Source organism: Sarcophilus harrisii, chromosome 6 (assembly GCF_902635505.1).
Source record: "Sarcophilus harrisii chromosome 6, mSarHar1.11, whole genome shotgun sequence".
Taxonomy (NCBI): Eukaryota; Metazoa; Chordata; class Mammalia; order Dasyuromorphia; family Dasyuridae; genus Sarcophilus; species Sarcophilus harrisii.
The window spans coordinates 117,420,524-117,438,435 of NC_045431.1; positions in this window are offsets into that span (position 1 = coordinate 117,420,524).

The following is a 17,912-nucleotide window of genomic DNA, read 5'->3' on the forward strand; positions in this document are numbered from 1 at the left end:
TCATTTCAGATATGTTAAAAAAAAAGTGTAACTAACTTCCCTCCCAAAAAATATCTTTTCTCCATCCTTGAATAGTAGTCTAATATCCTGGTATATTTCCAGTGTTTCTTCACTTGCATTGATTGTCCCACCTCTAAGGTTCACAGACCATCCTTCCAACTCCGACCAGCAACCCCACCCCTGCCCAAGGTGATGGGGAAATGTGGGGGTGACTGGTAACTGGAGCTCAATGTCCTCATGAAAGGTCTCTCCAGAATACAAAGACCAGTGTTAACAGGATGATTTAATATCTAATACCCTAGCAGCCGTTTGGATGTGGATGCAAAATGATTGGTTGCAAGCAACTGGCATGGCAAATATTTATACCTGAAGGGATTAGTTGAAAGAATTGTTGGTATGAAGCTCCAAGACTAGAGACTTTTAGTTCAGAAAAGCCCCAGGCGGCATCATCCTCCCTTCTCCTAACTTCAGGCAAGATGGCTATTCCTATGTCTTAGTTAGAAATGCTTCTTTTCTCTTTTAAAAATACCCAGAGGAGGTGCCACAATCTCCTTTAGTAACTTTTATTGTGTTTTTTCTCTTTTTTTCTTTATTTATTTTGATTGCATTTTATTTTTTCAAATACATGCAAAGATAGTTTTCAACATTTACCTTTGTAAAGCTTTGTGTTCCAAATTTTTCTCCTTCTCCTCCCTCCTCCCCAAGGCAGCAAACAATGCAATACAGTAACCTTTGTTGTAAAGAAGGAAGGAAGGAAGGAAGGAAGGAAGGAAGGAAGGAAGGAAGGAAGGAAGGAAGGAAGGAAGGAAGAAAGGAAGGAAGAAGAAAGGAAGGAAGGAAGGAAAGAAGGAAGAAGAAAGGAAGGAAGGAAGGAAGGAAGGAAGGAAGGAAGGAAGGAAGGAAGGAAGGAAGGAAAGAAAGAAGAAAAGAGGGAAGGAAGGAGGGAAGGAAGGAAAAAGGGAAGGAAGGAGGAAAGGAAGGAAGGAAGGAAAGAAGGAAGGAAGGAAGGAAAGAAGGAAGGAAGGAAGGAAAAAAAGGAAGGAAGGAGGGAAGGAAAGAAGGAAGGAAGGAGGGAAGGAAGGAGGAAAGGAAGGAAGGAGGTGTTTGGGACAAAAAGGCCTACCCAAATCGACTATTACAGAGATCACTCATAGAAAGCAGAATTATTAGAATCTCAAGAAGCGTACCCCCATCCTGGTCTGTGAGCCAAATTCACAGCAGGAGAGAGTCACTTCCTTGAAAATGTTCACAGCTTTTATACATTTAAGACAAAGAACCTCCAAAATCCCATCCTCTATATGTTGTGATTGGTCACATAAGTCTGTATTCTCCTACTTGGTCAGTGGAATGTAGTAGACAAGGTGATATACAGCTTCTTCGGCCACATATATGTTTTTAATCCCTTCTTTGGACAATGGAATGCAGTCCAGGCCTTATCTAAAATTAGCTTGCAGTCTCTAATCAATATGTGCTTAATCTGTGAGTTCTTCACCTTTCCACACAGAGGGAAGGAAGGAGGAAGGAAGGGAGGGAGGAAAGGAAAGGAAAGGAAAAAGGAAAGGAAAGGAAAGGAAAAAGGAAAGGAAAGGAAAAAGGAAAGGAAAGGAAAGGAAAGGAACAATGAAAAAACAAAGAGGAAGAGGGAAGGAAGGAAGGCAGGAAAAACAAAAACACACCAAAAACCCTGAATCTACAGATTGAAGCCATTTTATTTGTATGATCAATCCACAATGTATCCTCTTATATTTGTTAATTCTGTTTTGAAGCCTAGGGGGTGCTGTTATACAATGTGACTCATTTTTTTCCCTTGCTTTTTTTTTTTATTCCTATATTTTTAAAAATCACAGAGCATTGGAATAGACATTTTAGAAAAGTATTCTGTTTCTTTAGAGTTATTGCAGTTGCATACTGCCTGGTTTCAAGATTATAGACATGACTAACATCCAATCTGGAATACTTAAGAAATGGCCTTAGTAGGTAGAGTATGCTTAAAAGCAAGCAATAGACTTTGGGCTCTGGAGCTAATGTTTACAATAGCCTTTGAAGGTTTACAAAACACTTTGTCATAACATCTCTGTGAGGCAAGTACTCTTATTATTCCCATTTGATATCTAAGTAAATTAAGGGTGACAGCTCACACATGTTTCAGGCAGCATTTGAACCCAGATCTAGTGTGACTCTTTACAGGAGGAAATCTTGGTGTCAAGAAGATTTAGATTTGTCTTACATTTGACATAATAGCTGCATAAACCTAGGCAAATCATATAATAGTAAGAATAATAAACAATGATAGACATTTATATAGAATTGAAGGTTTGCAAAGCTCTTTACAAATATTATCTCATTTCATCTTTAAAACAATTCTGCAATGTAAATGTTATTTTCCCCCCATTTAATAAATGAAAAACTGAAGCAGAGAGAAGTCAAGTCATCCAGCTAGTAAATGTCTTCTTGATGCCATGTCCATATTGTACCATATAGGTGCCTTTCAGTGACCCTACACAACTTTCTAAAAATATAAACTGTAAATATAATGTCAATCTGTATTTCTGGGAGTTTCCTCATCAAAAGTTCCAATGAAATTGTAGCCAAAAAATACAAATAAAAACACTTAGGCTTCAACTGCAAACTTCAGATATGATCTCCCCCTGATTCTTCATTGAACCCTGCTATGTTGTTGAACTCTAATTCAATTACCTGGTGAAATGATTCCTAGACCGATTCCTATCTCAGTTCCTTCCTATACTCCCACCATCTTCTTTCACAGAGACCATGATGACCAAATCTTTCCCCATGTGTTACAACAGAATAGGATTATCCCAGAGCAAGTTTTAGAACAATGAAGTATCCTATCACTAGCATAGGATGGTCTTTTCATCTCTTTCTGTTTACTGGCATTTTTCATTAAACATCTTTGTTCAATGACGAAGATAACATCCTGTTAAAGCTGGGAAATTACAGGTTGAATAACTACATTCTAAAGTGTTTCTAGTAATAGAATAAGCTGTCCACCTTGGAGCTTGAATAGCCCTGTGCTTAAATGCTTTCTTATACTTAAGAGTGTGATGTCAGCCAGGTTCCTGGAATTTTTATGCAAAAAGTCCTTGCTTTTACCATATAGAAAATTTGTATTTGTGATTCTCTCATTCTAGTTTAGGGCCCAGATATAGCATTACAGATTTGAATCTGGATAAAATATAATTCATCCCCCCCCCTCTTATTTTACGAATGAGGAAATGGAAATTTAGAAAAGCCGAATGAGTTGTTTGACACACACAAGAGCCAGGATTGGAACAAAAGTTTTCTGATACCAAATCCAAAGCTCTGTTCTAACTATGGAGGAAAAACAATCTTGTTATCAGAGGAATGTGCTGGTAGACTGAATTACTACCTCCATTCTACTGCAAACTAAATAACAAAATGACTCAACTCATTCCATCATGTTCAGGCTGATTCCACAAAGTCTAGCTGCATAGGGAACTCTTTAGCTGAGAAGGACCCCACCAGTGTTTCACCCAATTGGAAACTAAGAGCTTTTCATGTTGACTTCCATATTTGGAAAATCTGTATACCACTGGTCCACTCAAATGCATCAAAATGCTACTGATATGGTTGTGTACTCTAAGCCTCTCTGCAAGTGAAGCATCCATGTGTCCCAGTAGCCACTATCTTTCCAAGTGTTCCCCGGGAGCTCAGGCAGCAAAAATGGTTCTCCCACCCCACCATTATTGCCAAAAATAATTTTAAAGCTACTTGCTTGACACTCTATTCTAGATGTGTTTGCAGATTTCTTCAAGCCCATTCTTTTTTAGCCTAGTTAAAAAGGCATAAGTGATCTCATGGTGGATGGATTTATGTACTCATTACACTGGCTGGAATGTGGGTGGTTAAGACTTCACTATAAAAGAAGAAACAAAGGAAGACTTCTTTTGCAAGAGTTGCACATATATCTACATATATGTCTGCATTTGTTCCTGCATTCATGCCTCTAAAACCCATTTGAATCTTTTGGACTCATTTTTTGTAATTACTCTACAGTAATAGTTTGGGTGATTGGAACTATTTTTACTTGACTCTATTTTTGTTTGCTTTAAAATCAAACTCACATTAATAGTCTATATTTGGGCAAAGCCAATTTTGTTTTAAAATTCTAAACAGACCCCCCCCCAAAGCTTTATAAAACCAAGATTTGTACCATAGGAAGATGAAGTTGCTATAAGCAAGCAAGTTTCCCTGTACACCAAGTTGTTCCTTCTACATCTCAACTTTCCCCATTGTAGTTTTGAAATATCTCTGGTCAGCATAAGAAATTAAACAGAGGGAGTTATGCAAAAGCCACAAACAGCATGCAAAGGCCAGCAGATGACACAGAAAATGTTTAGAGACTGAGAAATGTATAAAATATATGTATCGTTATCAACATATTTTATTTTTCAATATCATAATTAAATTTCTTCTCTGGTATGAAGGGAGGATTAAAAAATTTGATGTGTATTATCCAGATTGAAGGGGTGTCATGCCCCTAAATCCCAGTGATGTGCAAAGGACAACTGTACATTTTTTTAGTCTGGCTATTCATTTCATTTGACCCACTAGTGAGTACATTATTTCATTAAAATAGCCTCCCCTTCTTGGGAGAGAAATCTCCCAACATTCTTGAACATGCCTTAATATGTATAATATATACTAAAAAGGATGTGTAGTGAAAAAAAAAAAAGATTGAATTCAAAATCAAAGAACCAGGAACAAATTAGTCAAATGCTCAAATGACTTTAGGCAAGATAATTAGATTCACTAACCCTATTTCTTTAGCTATTGATGAGAAAGTTTGACTTGATGAACTTTAATGTCCCCTCTAGCTATAAATCCTTTGACACTCCCCACCAACAGAAACACATATACTTTATGATAAAATGAAGACATTTGGTGAAATAGATTTCTTATGAAATTGATTCACGACACAGTCAAGTCATTCACTGTTCAGAGATTTAATTTCATAGAATCAGTTGTCTGATTCAGGCATTCCTATATTTACTTAAATATAGGTTTAATTTAAGAGATTTCTTCAACTCATGACAGAAATCCAGGATGAGGAAACTCCTCCTAGCAGTGCAATTTGCCATCTTTTCTGCAATCTCATCTAGAGCTTGGCATGACTTTTTGTTTGGTTACATGTATATGTGGTTTTGCTAATTTCATTGGTACAGAGAATACTTTGTAAAGAAACTATCTTCCTGGCTGTGTGACCCTGGGCAAGTCACTTTTCCCCAAAAGTCAAAAGAAAGAAAGAAAGAAAGGAAGGAAGGAAGGAAGGAAGGAAGGAAGGAAGGAAGGAAGAAAGAAAAAGAAAGAAAGAAAGAAAGAAAGAAAGAAAGAAAGAAAGAAAGAAAGAAAGAAAGAAAGAAAGAAAGAAAGAAAGAAAGAAACTCTCTACAATACAGATTGGCAATTATTTTGCTGTTTACAGTTTTAGAACCTGCACCTATGTGTGAGTTGATACAAGGGTAAGTACACAAGAGATACCATGATGGTAAAAATGAGAAGACTTGACTGGAAGGTTTTCACCATATAATCCTGTCCAGACAAGCATATGACATACATCTTATAACATCTAACAAACATATAATACATCTAAGAATTATGTTTATGATGGCATAGAATGGATTCTGTAGCTGAAAAGTTTTTAAAGGAATGTAGACACTATCAGCATAATCCACAAAAAAGTAGCCTACTTTTCTCTGGAGAGTAACCTAAAATACCAATTAATTTTGCAGGATTAATTTAGGAAAGAATTTCTCTTATTCAAAGTGGCTTATAGAGCACAGGAATCAAACATGCAGGTCGAATGTGGTTCACAGTATTCCCAAATGTTTAAATGTAATAGGGAAATAAAAATAAAATTAGAGAAATATAAATAAGCATGAATAAAAATTAAATATAAATAAACCTTAAAACAAATAAATAAAAATACAATAGAACATAATAATAAAATGTGGCTTTCTAAATCAATTGTGTGATTCTTAGCTTAGAGGACCTCTGAGTTTACTCCAACTTTAACATTCGATATTTAATATTTCATTTTGTTCTTCTTGTTATCTCTAAAGAGAGATAACATGGCACTCACAACTTCTGAGATAAATATATTCAGGGGCTAGACAATCATGTTTCCCATGCACGTCCTGTACCTCCCTGCCTTTGTTTCTAAATTGAAGACTCTCAGTTCCTTTGATCATCTTCACAGTTTTCCTTTGATAACTGTCTATTTTCTCCATATCTTTCTATAGCTGTGAAATCCAGAACCAGGCTAACAACATGCAGGAGATGACATTCCAGAGAAGTCAAAATACATGAAACTATTGGAGCTGGGGAGTCTTTTTCTGGGCAGGAGCTTGGAGAGCATACTGCAGGTCTAAGGGGACCAAACAGGATGAATCTACAAATGACAGAGACAACGGCAGAGCAGAAAACATCTGCCTGTGGGCACAGTACATACTTAACTGTTGATAAATTGAAACTTTGAGCCACAGTTTCCTATACAGATGGCTTTGCCATCAGGAGTATCATCTCCAAATACAATGACTGATGATGATGATGATGATGGTGTGTGTATGTGTATGTGTATGTGTGTGTGGTAATGTGTGTGTGAGAGAGACAGACAGACACACAGACAGACACAGACAGAGATAGACAGAGACAGAAAGAGACAGACAGACAGACAGATGGGAGTGGGGACGAGAAAGAGAATAACAGACACAGCAAGAATCAGAGAGAGACAGAGTTAGAGACACAGTGACCCAGAGAGATTCTAGACCAGAGTGGTATGTGTTAAGCCATTTTACAATAAAACAATAATGCCTAATTTTTTTATAGAGAAGAAAAAGAATTCACTTTCTATCAGAGACTGAGTTGTCTCTTTCTTACCTTCGTTCCTGGCTCCTAGATTAGCTATAAACTTCTACCTCTTTTTTTTCCTTTCTGTCTAAACTAGATCAACTGACAAGGCTAGAAAACTGAATAAGGCTGCTCATATAATGAAAGTAATAATTCAAAAAGCTACTGAAATTCAAAAATAATTTATCCATGCATAGTTGGATACTGGTTAATGAGCCTAGCCATCATGAGCAAACACAAAGTGTTCAGTTAATAACCCCAATATGGATTTTGGAGCAAGTATTAACATTCTGTAGCTAGTTTCTTTATACTAAATACATCGTGAAGAAAAGCATCTTTGATGGGCTAAGGAGCATAATCTGTGAGTATTCAAAAAGCACAAGTCAGTCAGGATCTGTCCTTTTTAGGTCAGAGGCTTTCCTGACTAACCACACATCAGTAAGAGAAGGAAGACAATGCTGGAATGAGAGAAGCTTCAAGCCCTCCTCATCAGAGTCCTACATGTAGTCTGGAAATACATGCTTCTGTTCTTGTGTTTTTTTCTTTCTAGTTATGGATGAAGGAGAATCAAGATGGCTATTCCCTTGTGAGTTTAGAAGGTCAAGAGAGTGAGTCATCAGAGATTTGGAAGGAGAGTCCAGGCTGTGCTTTGTAGTCAGTTAATCCAGCACCAAGACTTAAGAAACAGAACATTTGAAATCCAACATTTTGTAGCTGAGTTTTGGATTTATCTAGCGATGGCACACATTTGACCATGAATGGTATTGGACCAAAGCCATATAAAAATTGTGTTAAATCTAAGTCCATTTGCCCAAGAGACTGTAGAAAGAAAAAAAGATTGTTGGGAGAAAGTATGCTCCTGAAGTGTTGGAGAAATGTTTGTATTTTGTTCTACTCCACTTCAAAGTAACATTCCTTTGTAAAAACTAATTGATAGGAAAGCAATATGGCAGAAACTGAGTAAAGGAGTGGAGGCAGCTAAATGATGCAGTAGAAAGAGTTCCAGCCCTGGAGTTAGGAGGACCTGACTTCAAATCTAGCCTCAGCCACTTAACACTAACTTAACCATGATTTTCCTGCTAAATAAATAAACAAATGAATAAATAGAAAATGATTGAGTATAGAACAATATCTCAGATCACATAGGAAGATAAGCTGCAAATGGGTATGTGACAAATATTAAAGGTAACATCACAAATTAGGAAAGTAATGAAGAAGTTATCTATCAAATCTTAGAAAGGAGAAGATTCATGATTAGAAAAGATCACAAAAAATAAAATGGACAATTTTGATCATCTAAAATTAAAAAGTTTTTTTTTATAAAACAAAATCAATGCAGTTAAAATTAGAAAAGAAGCAGATAAATGGGGGGGGGAACTCTTCATAGCAAATTTATTTAATAAAGATATAAAGATAAGATAAGATATAAAAAGAACTGATTCAAATATAAGAATAATAGCCAGTGCCGAGTTGATAATCAAAGAATATGAGCAGGAAAATTTCAAAGTAAAAAATCAACACTATCAATAGACATCATCATCATCATCATACTTACCATTTATATTGTACCTTCTCTGTGCCAGGCTTTACAAATATTAAGTACATATTATTATATATTCCTAAAATTCATTAAATTTTATGTGTGTTAAACTATAGTTTTGAATAAATCAGTGAAATTTTTTGAGACTCTATAATTGTCCTATTCATATCCTACTTTTTTGTGGATGGGTCATCATCTTCAACTGTCCTAAAACTCCATAGGATCAAAGACTGAGTTTCATACTATTTTTGTATACTGCACAGTTCCTACTCTGGCACCTAGTATAGTAAAGGCACTCAACAAAGGTTTTGTTGAATGAAAAAAAGGCTAACTCTGAATCATCATGATAGTTATAGCTATTCAATTGGCAAATAAACTGAGGTCAAAGTGCAGTGATCACACAAATTCTCTAAAAAATCAAGACCAATTTAGAAACAGAATTGAGGAGAGAAGCTCAGACTCCCACAGGAAAAATAAATCATAAACTATTGTTCAAAACCAGGTAATATTCTTTACTACCTTGGTGACTTTAGACAAATCAGTTCACATTTCTAGGCCTCCTTTTTCCTTATTTTTAAAATGAAAGGGTTGAGCTAGATGATATTTTATGGTTCTTTTCAGTTCTAAACCTATTAACTTATAAGGACAACTCTTAAGATGAGTACCAACCTCCTTAGAAATAAAACATTTTCCAGAGCAGAAAACAAGTTAATTTAGGGCACTTATTTGCAATTGAACATTCTGGTTGGACAGTCACCAAAGTTTTCCTCAACATATTATTGACACCAAGGCTAATATCCTTAATTGGTTCCATCAAAACAGGATATTTTGGGGACAGCTAGATGACTCAGTGGATAGAATGCCAGGTTTGGAGTCAGGAGACAAGTCTTCCTGAGTTTCATCTGGCATCAGATTCTTATTGGTTGTGTGAACCTGGACAAGTCACTTAAGACTATTTGCCTCAATTTTCTCATCTATGAGATGAGCTGAAAAAGGAAATAATAAATTAAGCTAGTATTTTTGCCAAGAATACTCCATTGGGACCATAGTCAAACATGACTGAAAATGACTCAACAACATCAATAATATGTATCAAGAAAAAACCAAGATTTTATGTGAAATAACATTATGGGTGCAAGTAGTTCTATGGGAGACATATTGAACAACATTACTTATGATCTTTCATAGTTTTGATACTGGAGTTTGGCTATACTACATTTTAATGATACTTATACAATACTTAATGATATTATGTGAAATAATTTTATGAGGAATATGGTTGTCTAAAAGGGAGTGATAAAGAAGGCTTGTCACTGCTGAAGAAGCATTTTCAATCAGTCACAGGAACCCAATTTTCAGTTACTTCTTGTAAGCTGCTTTCTTTGCATCTTATCATAAGCAACGGACTCACTTATGAATCCACACACAGTAATTAGCTGGCAGTGAATATGACTTCCTGGTGAATGGATTCGGTTATTGTTGTTAAGGAAGGGCAGGAAATTCACATATATCCGGTGAGTTTTGCTTTCTGTGGCTACCTTGTTTGAAATATGTGGAGTATGGCAAATTTCCCAACCAATGAAGTTTATGAGACAGTCTGACAAAGGGGAGGAGAATGATTTCTAGGAGAATTTATTAAAAGGGAAATGAACTGCCCTTATATGGTAAAGAGTTAAGATGAAAAACAAAGTACAATAAATACTGTCACATTATCTTACCCAATAAATAGTTTTCTATAGATATCATTTCAGAAAAATAAGATGAGGGATTAGAAGCTCCTGCATTACAAGAGAACTATAATTACTTCGTATTGAAATGTCTGCTTCTACTCCACAAAAACAGATTGGTGCCCTCAAGAAAGAAGACCTGGGAACAATTTCTAGATGTGACATATAGCAACCATGGTTGGGCAAATTAGGGCAATGACAGTGTCTTCTCCTTGGATCAGATCATACCAAGAACACTGAGTTCAGAAAGAAATTACAAAAGTGCAACCAGGATGGTGTAAAGTCCCAAAATTACGCCATAAAAGGGGTTTAGCCTAGAAAAGTGGTGATGGAGAGAAGTAGGGGAAAAGAGGGACAGTGATAGCCATCTTTAGATTTTGACAGATTTCCAGATGGAAGAGAAATTCTCAGCACTCACCTACTGAGATATCTGCACTCTGTACCACTGACCAAAGACTACCAACAGCAATGGGAGATGTAAACCCAAGACTACAGCCACCACTCCAGGAGTGTGGAAATGTCATGTAGAAAGTGCCTTTCATTAGTGTTTTAACTTCTGGGATATGATCAGCCACATTTACTGAAGACTAGGAAAAGAACTTCTTCTCACCAAATTCTTTGATATCATCCAGTGATTCAAAAATCAGAGATGGATATGGTTGAGTGACGATTAAAGAAAACATGTTACCATATGATTTATTGCTGTGCCTTCAGGATCATGAGATCCTTTCATCTCACTTGTAGCTGAAATGTACTACATATAATGATTCTCCCCATTAGAAAATGAAGGCTCCTTGCTTATTTTGCATTTCTATTTTTGTTCCTAAAGCCTACCTCGGGGCTTGGCACATAGGAAGCACTTAACAAATATGTTTTCATTCATTCATTCATTCCAAACACAATATGGCCCAAGTAGAACTCATGATGTCTCTTTTTTCCCCTCCCTCTTCCAATTATTCCCCTCTTCTATTATTGTTGAGGACACCAGTAGCTATTCAGGCTATCATTCTCCCAATCTCCCAGACTCTCAATTTTGGTGTCATCCTCAAATTCTCCTACTCATCTAACATATCCAATCTGTTGTAATTTTACTTCTTCCCCAATTTATTATCTTCCCCAAATCTCTTCCTCCCCATTCATGGCCAGAACCTTAGTTCAGACCTTCATCACCTTATGCATGAACTATTGCAACATCTTTCTAACTGGTTTCTCTGCCTCAAGTATCTCCCTACTCCAATCTATCCTCCCCTCAGTTTCCAAAGTTATTTTTCCTAAAACATAGGTCTAACCATGTCATCTCTCCCTCTTGCTTGGTAAGCTCCAGTAGTTTTCTATTATCTTCAATAATTAATATGGAATATTATTGTTCGATAAGAAACAATCAGCAGCATAATTTTAGAAAGATCTGGGGAGACTTACATAAACTGATGCTAAGTGAAGTGAATAGAACCAAGAGAACATTGTACACAGCAACAAGAAGATTATGTAATGACCAGTTCTGTGGACATAGGTTTTTTCAGCAATGAGGTGATTCAGGCCAGTTCCTGTTGACTTGTGAAGGAAGGAGCCATCTGCATCCAGGGGGAGGACTGTGGGGACTGAATGTGGATCACAACATGGTATTTTCATCCTTTTGTTGTTGTTATTTGCTTGCCTTTTTTTCTTTTCTCATTTTTTTTCTTTTTGGTCTATTTTTTTCTTGCACAGCATGGTAGATGTAGGGTCATGTGGGAAGAAGCTGCACATGTTTGACATATATTGGGTTGCTTGCTGTCTGAGTGAAGGGGGAAAGAAGAGGGGAAAAACATTTGAAGCCCAGGGTTTTGCAGGGGTAGGTATTGAAGGCTATCTGCATATATTTTGAAAATAGGAGGCTATTATTAAGAAAAGAAAAAAAAGGAAATAAGTAAGCTGAAGCTGAGAGATACATGGCCTAGGCCCTAGGATCATATGAGTGGGAAGTGTGTAAGGTTAGGATTCAAACTCAGTTCTTCCTGATTCCAGGTCATTCTTTCCACTAGAGTAAACTGCCCTTCTTCAATTAATTATCACAGTGTCTTTTGCCCTGGAAAGCAGGGACTATACTTTAGCTTTTTTATATTTCCCACAGCACTTAGTACAGATTTCCACACACAAGAGATATCTAGTAAATATGCTTTGTACTTTGTGTTTTACCGTATTTCATTTTTTTTCAGACCATTTATAGGCAGATTTTTAAACGGCAAACCTTTCAACTTCTTAGTGAAAATATGGAGGGCATATGCTATCTACCCCAAAGGCTTCCTAACTACTCTTGCTCTTGCTTTCCATAACAAACCCATGTCCAGCAGACTAAATTATCAGCCTGGGAACCTTCAGGGGATAGAGTAGCATTCATGTGCAACAGTATTTGGCTAAGAAAATGTATTCTCTATACAGTGGATTTGAACCATGCCAGCTATGCCACAATTCTTTATCTGAAAAATAAAATCCCAAGTGTTACGTAAGTACTCACATGCATGCACCTGCCCTCCTCCAAAAAAAGACAAAAAAATAGATAAATGAGAAACACAAGAGGAAGCTTGAGTTCTTGTTCCCTTCCCCTTCCCATAAAGCCAGCCCCTTCCTCACCTCCAGATTTCCCTCTTGCTGTGGATATCTCTGATCATAAGGTGTCTCTTTCTTGCCTCTACTAGCTAGAGATGCTGCCAAAGTGGCATTAATTTCTAGAAATGAGCCTTGCATGAGGTCACCAGAGCAGCCCTTGAAAAGCACCAAGGATACTTTGATGGGCAGGTCCAGCCATAGGAAGGGGAATAGGCTGATGGCAGCCATGAATCTTGCAAGAGAGATTTTCACATAGAAACAAAAGGGACCCTTCTAGTGTTAGTGAACATTTCAAAAGTCATAAGGTTACAGATTTTTAGAATTTCCAAGAACTTAAAATACATTTAGTCCAAACACCTTATTTTACAGATGAGGAAACTGAGGCCTCGAGTGTTGAAGTGATTTGTCCAAGTTCAGACAAGCAGTAAATGGCAGATCTAGGATCTTGACCCAATGTTCTTTCCTGTTCCACACCGCTGCAAGGTTTCATAGTCCTAGGATCCCAGGTTCTGAAAGGTTTTCTTTTGACAACATTGAAAGAATGACAATATTAAAAAAAAAAAAGTCCTTGAGTGCTATGTGAAACCAGAGCAATGCTGCCTGACTGGATTAAGTGTAACACCATCAGGACAAGTAGAGAGAGCCATGTTCCTCTGAAAGCGTGTTAGGAATTTAACTAGGTTGCCTGGAATCTCTCAGAGTGAGTGCTAATCTCCAGCCGGGGACTTGGCTTTGTGGAGAGAGTTTAACACATTGTTTTCACAGGCAGATTAACCCAATGAAACAGGGAGATAGTGGCTAGACTGACACACTTGAAATCAAGACCTGGGTTCAGGACTCCCCTCTTCTACATACAAGTGTGTACCCATTAAACCTTGCAATAACCTGGCTACTTTAGGGAAGAGGGCTGAATTTGGAGTATAAGGACTTGGTTTGGAAGTCTAACTTACTGTCTATGTGACTTTGGGCAAATCATGTTACCATTCTGAACTCAGTTTACCCATCTGTAAAATGAGAGATTTATACTATATGTTTTTCTTATATCCCTCCATGCTTCAAATTCATGATCCTATAATGCTCAAAAATATACATCCAAAAACTTGACATTGCAGATGAGTTGCTGAGCTGCATTCTGCATCATTGGACCAAGTTTCCATCTCAGAAGTTCCTGATAGAAATGGACTCAGAGCTCTAGAAGAAACAAAAGCAAATTTTGAGGTTGAATTATAAGCTGTGTGTATTTTTGATATTCTAACAAATTAGGAAGGTTTGCTCTTTTTCAGAAATCAAATGCCTATTAGCTGATTGGAATTTTAAAGACTTTCCTACTAATCCCCAAAGAAAAAAGGATGAAAATTTTTAAAAGGGACATCTCAAAGTAGACATCATTGTTGGAAATAACTTCAAAAGTTAGGATGAAATGAGCTTTGCCCACATCCTCAGCTCTTTCCCTCCTGGCTTACTTTCAATAATCAAAGCAGAGTAGTAGTTAAATTTAAAAACAAATGAAGAAGCTAGAGTTTCCTCTTTCCCAGGTGTCTCCTCAGGAGCTAATAAACATTATAGAGATCATTTTATTTTCCAAACATCTTAATTGCAACAAATTAAAATACCCAAATTTAATAGATCTTAAAGACATGTATATGAAAAAAGGGAAGGAAAGGAAAAAGGAAGGGAAGGAAAGAAGGAAAGGAAAGGAAGGAAGGAGGGAGAGAGGAATGGAAGGAGGGAGAGAAAAGGAAGGGAGAATGGAAGGAAGGAGAGAAGAGAGGGAGGAAGAAAGGAAGGGAGGGAGGAAGGGAAAAAAAGGAAGGAGAGGACAGGAAGGGAAGAAAGTGCAAAAGCCAGTAGTTGGCATGGTACAGATGAAAATACATTTTCCTATTGTTTTCTCCATTAATAAAAACCATATCCATTTCTGTATCTGCTTTTGATAGCCCTCACCCATATTCTTTCCAATTTATTCCTCCTTTTTAATACTATTTTGTAATTTTAGACTAAAAGAGTATTTCATGATTGATTAATAATTGATTAGAATTGATGTCCTTTAATTTTTTTCCATTGATTATTGTTTTTGTTTGCATTCTTTAAAGTAATACTTACATCCAGGAATTATGCTGAGCCATTATCTCCTACATACACCACCATCACCACAACCAATGAAGACCTTACCCCGACACTGTTGACATCTCCTTGATAAGATGTGTTTTTTGTCTTGTATTAGATTGCTTCATTGACACCACATTAATGATCACTGATTCACAGTCAATTCAAATGTCTTAGCTATTCTCTTAGACAAGTATTTACATTGATGGATTCACAAACACTGAAAGAACAATATCATAAAACTTCCTGTAAAAATAGGAAAAGAGGGTATCCTACCAAATGCCTTCTATGATAAAAAAATACATTCTTTCCATTTAAACCAGAGAGCTAAACTAGAGAAATAAAAAAATTAAAAATAGATCAATATTCTTAATGAACATTTTAAGCAAACATTTTAAGCAAAATTAGCAAAAAATGTTATAGCAACGTATCAAAAAGGTTATATACTATAATCAGATCAGATTTGTTCCAGAAATGTAGGTTGCATTTAATATTAGGAAAATATAATTAACCATAAAAAACATTAGAAAACAAGAATAAATGGTTTTTTTTCTCACTATGATGAGAAATTTCTATTTAAAATCAAGATCTGGCACTACATGTAGTGGTAGATAAACCAGAGACCTTTCCAATAAGAGAAGGGTGAAGCAAAAATGTTCATTAAAAAGGTTAAGCATGAATGTTCATTATCACCTCTATTATTGATACTGTGCTAGAAATTAGCTATAGCAATAAGAAAAGAAAAAAGAAATTGAGGGAATAAGCACAGGAATTTTTTTGGTAATATTTTGTCTTTTCCAATTAGGTGTAAAGATATTTTTCAACATTCATTTTTTATAAGATGCTGAATTTCAGATTTTTTTTGTCCCTCTCTCCCTCCCATCACCCTCCCCAAGACAGCAAGAAATCTGATATAACATATTTCCACATTAGTCATATTGTGAAAGAATAAAAAGATTAAAAGAGAAAAGCCATTTAAAAAAAGCAAAAATAGTTTGCTTTCATCTGCTTTCAGTCTTCATAGTTCGTTCTCTGGATATGGAAAGTATTTTCCATCATAAGTCTTTTGGATTATCTTGGATTGTATTGCTGAGAAGAGATAAGTCAATCATAGTTGACCATCACAAAATGTTGTTGCCATGTATAATGTTCTTCTTGTTGTGCTCACTTCATTCAACACCAATTCATATAAGTCTTTCCAGGTTTTTCTGAAATCTGCCTGTTCATCATGATTTCTTATAGCACAATTGTATTCCAAGATATTTATATATCACAACTTTCCCATTCTCCAATTGATAAAAAGAATTGCTATAAATATTTTTGTATGTGTAGGTCCCTTTCTCTTTTTTGTGATTGCTGGGATACAAACTAGTTGGGGATCAAAGGGTATATCAAAGTTTGGATATAGTTCCAAATTGCTCTCCAAAATGGTTTGATCAGTTTGCGACTCCACCAACTATATCCCAGGTTTCCCACATTTTTCCAACATTTATCATTTTCCTTTACTGTCATATTAATTAATATGATTGGTATAAGGAGGTACCTCAGAGTTGTTTTAATTTGCATTTCCCTAATCATTAGTGATTTAGAATAGGGCTTCTTAATTTTTTTTTAATTGAAGCTTTTTATTTACAAATTTTCCCCTCCTACCCCCCCCTCAGCTGGCAGGTAGTCCAATACATGTTAAATATGTTGAAATACATGTTAGATCCAATATATGTATACATGTTTATACAGTTATCTTGTTGTGCAAGAAAAATCAGATCAAGAAAGAAGAAAAAGAAAACAAAATGCAAGCAAATAACAGAGAGTGAGAATGCTATGTTGTGTTCCACAGTCTGTTCGCATGGTTCTCTCTCTAGGTGTAGGGCTCTCTTTGTCACTGAACAAGTGGAACTAGTTTGAATCATCTCAATATTGAAGAAAGCCACTTCCATTAGAATTGATTGTTGTATAGTCTTGTTGTTGCCATGTATAATGATCTCCTGGTTCTGCTCATTTCACTTAGCATCAGTTCATGTAAGTCTCTCCAAGACTCTCTAAAAATATCCTGTTGGTCATTTCTTATAGAACAATAATATTCCATAGCATTCATATACCATAATTTATTCAGCTATTCTCCAATTGATGGGCATCCACTCAGTTTCCAGTTTCTTGCCACTACAAAGGGGGCTGCCACAAACATTTTTGCACATGTGGGTCCCTTTCCCTTTTTTAGGATCTCTTTGGGATATAATCACAATGGGCTTCTTAAACTTTTTCCACTCATTCTTTTCACCTGAGAAATTTTTATGCCACCCTGAATAAATAGGCATATAAAATAGGAATACAAATAAAACATTAACATATAACAAACCATAATTTCCCAACTTCCACATTCAGTTACATGACCCTATATAGGGGGAGGTCACAACCCACAGTTTAAGAAATGTTAATTTAGAACATTTTTATGTAACTATAGATAGCTTTAATTTCTTCATCTGAAAACTGTCTGTTCATATCCTTTGGCCATTTATCAATTAGGGGATGACTTGTATCTTATAAATTTGACTCCATTCATTCTCTATATATTAGAGGAAGTCTTCACCAAGAACATTTGCTGCAAAAATTATTTCCCATCTTTCTGCTTTCCTTCTCATCTTGGTTGCACTGATTTTATTTGTGCAAAACTTTTTCAATTTAATGTAATCATAAGTATCTATTTTGCATTTCATAGCATTCTCTATCTCTTGTTTGGTCATAAATTTTTCCCTTCTCCAAAGATCCAGGTAAGCTATTGCTTGTTTGCAGAGATAACATTTATGGAAATAAAGATAGGCCTAAATAATTATAGAAATAATTGTCCATGAGTATGCTGAACTAATATAATAAAATATAACATAATAAATGACAATATTGTTCAAATTAATTTACTTATTACCATACCAATTAAACTATCAAAGAATAACTATGTCCAAAAAGTAATTAAATTCTTCACATCCTTCAACCCAACAACATATTTCCTAGGTTGGCATCCCCCCAAAAAAGAAAAAAGAAATGAGGAAATATGCAGCAAGAACAAA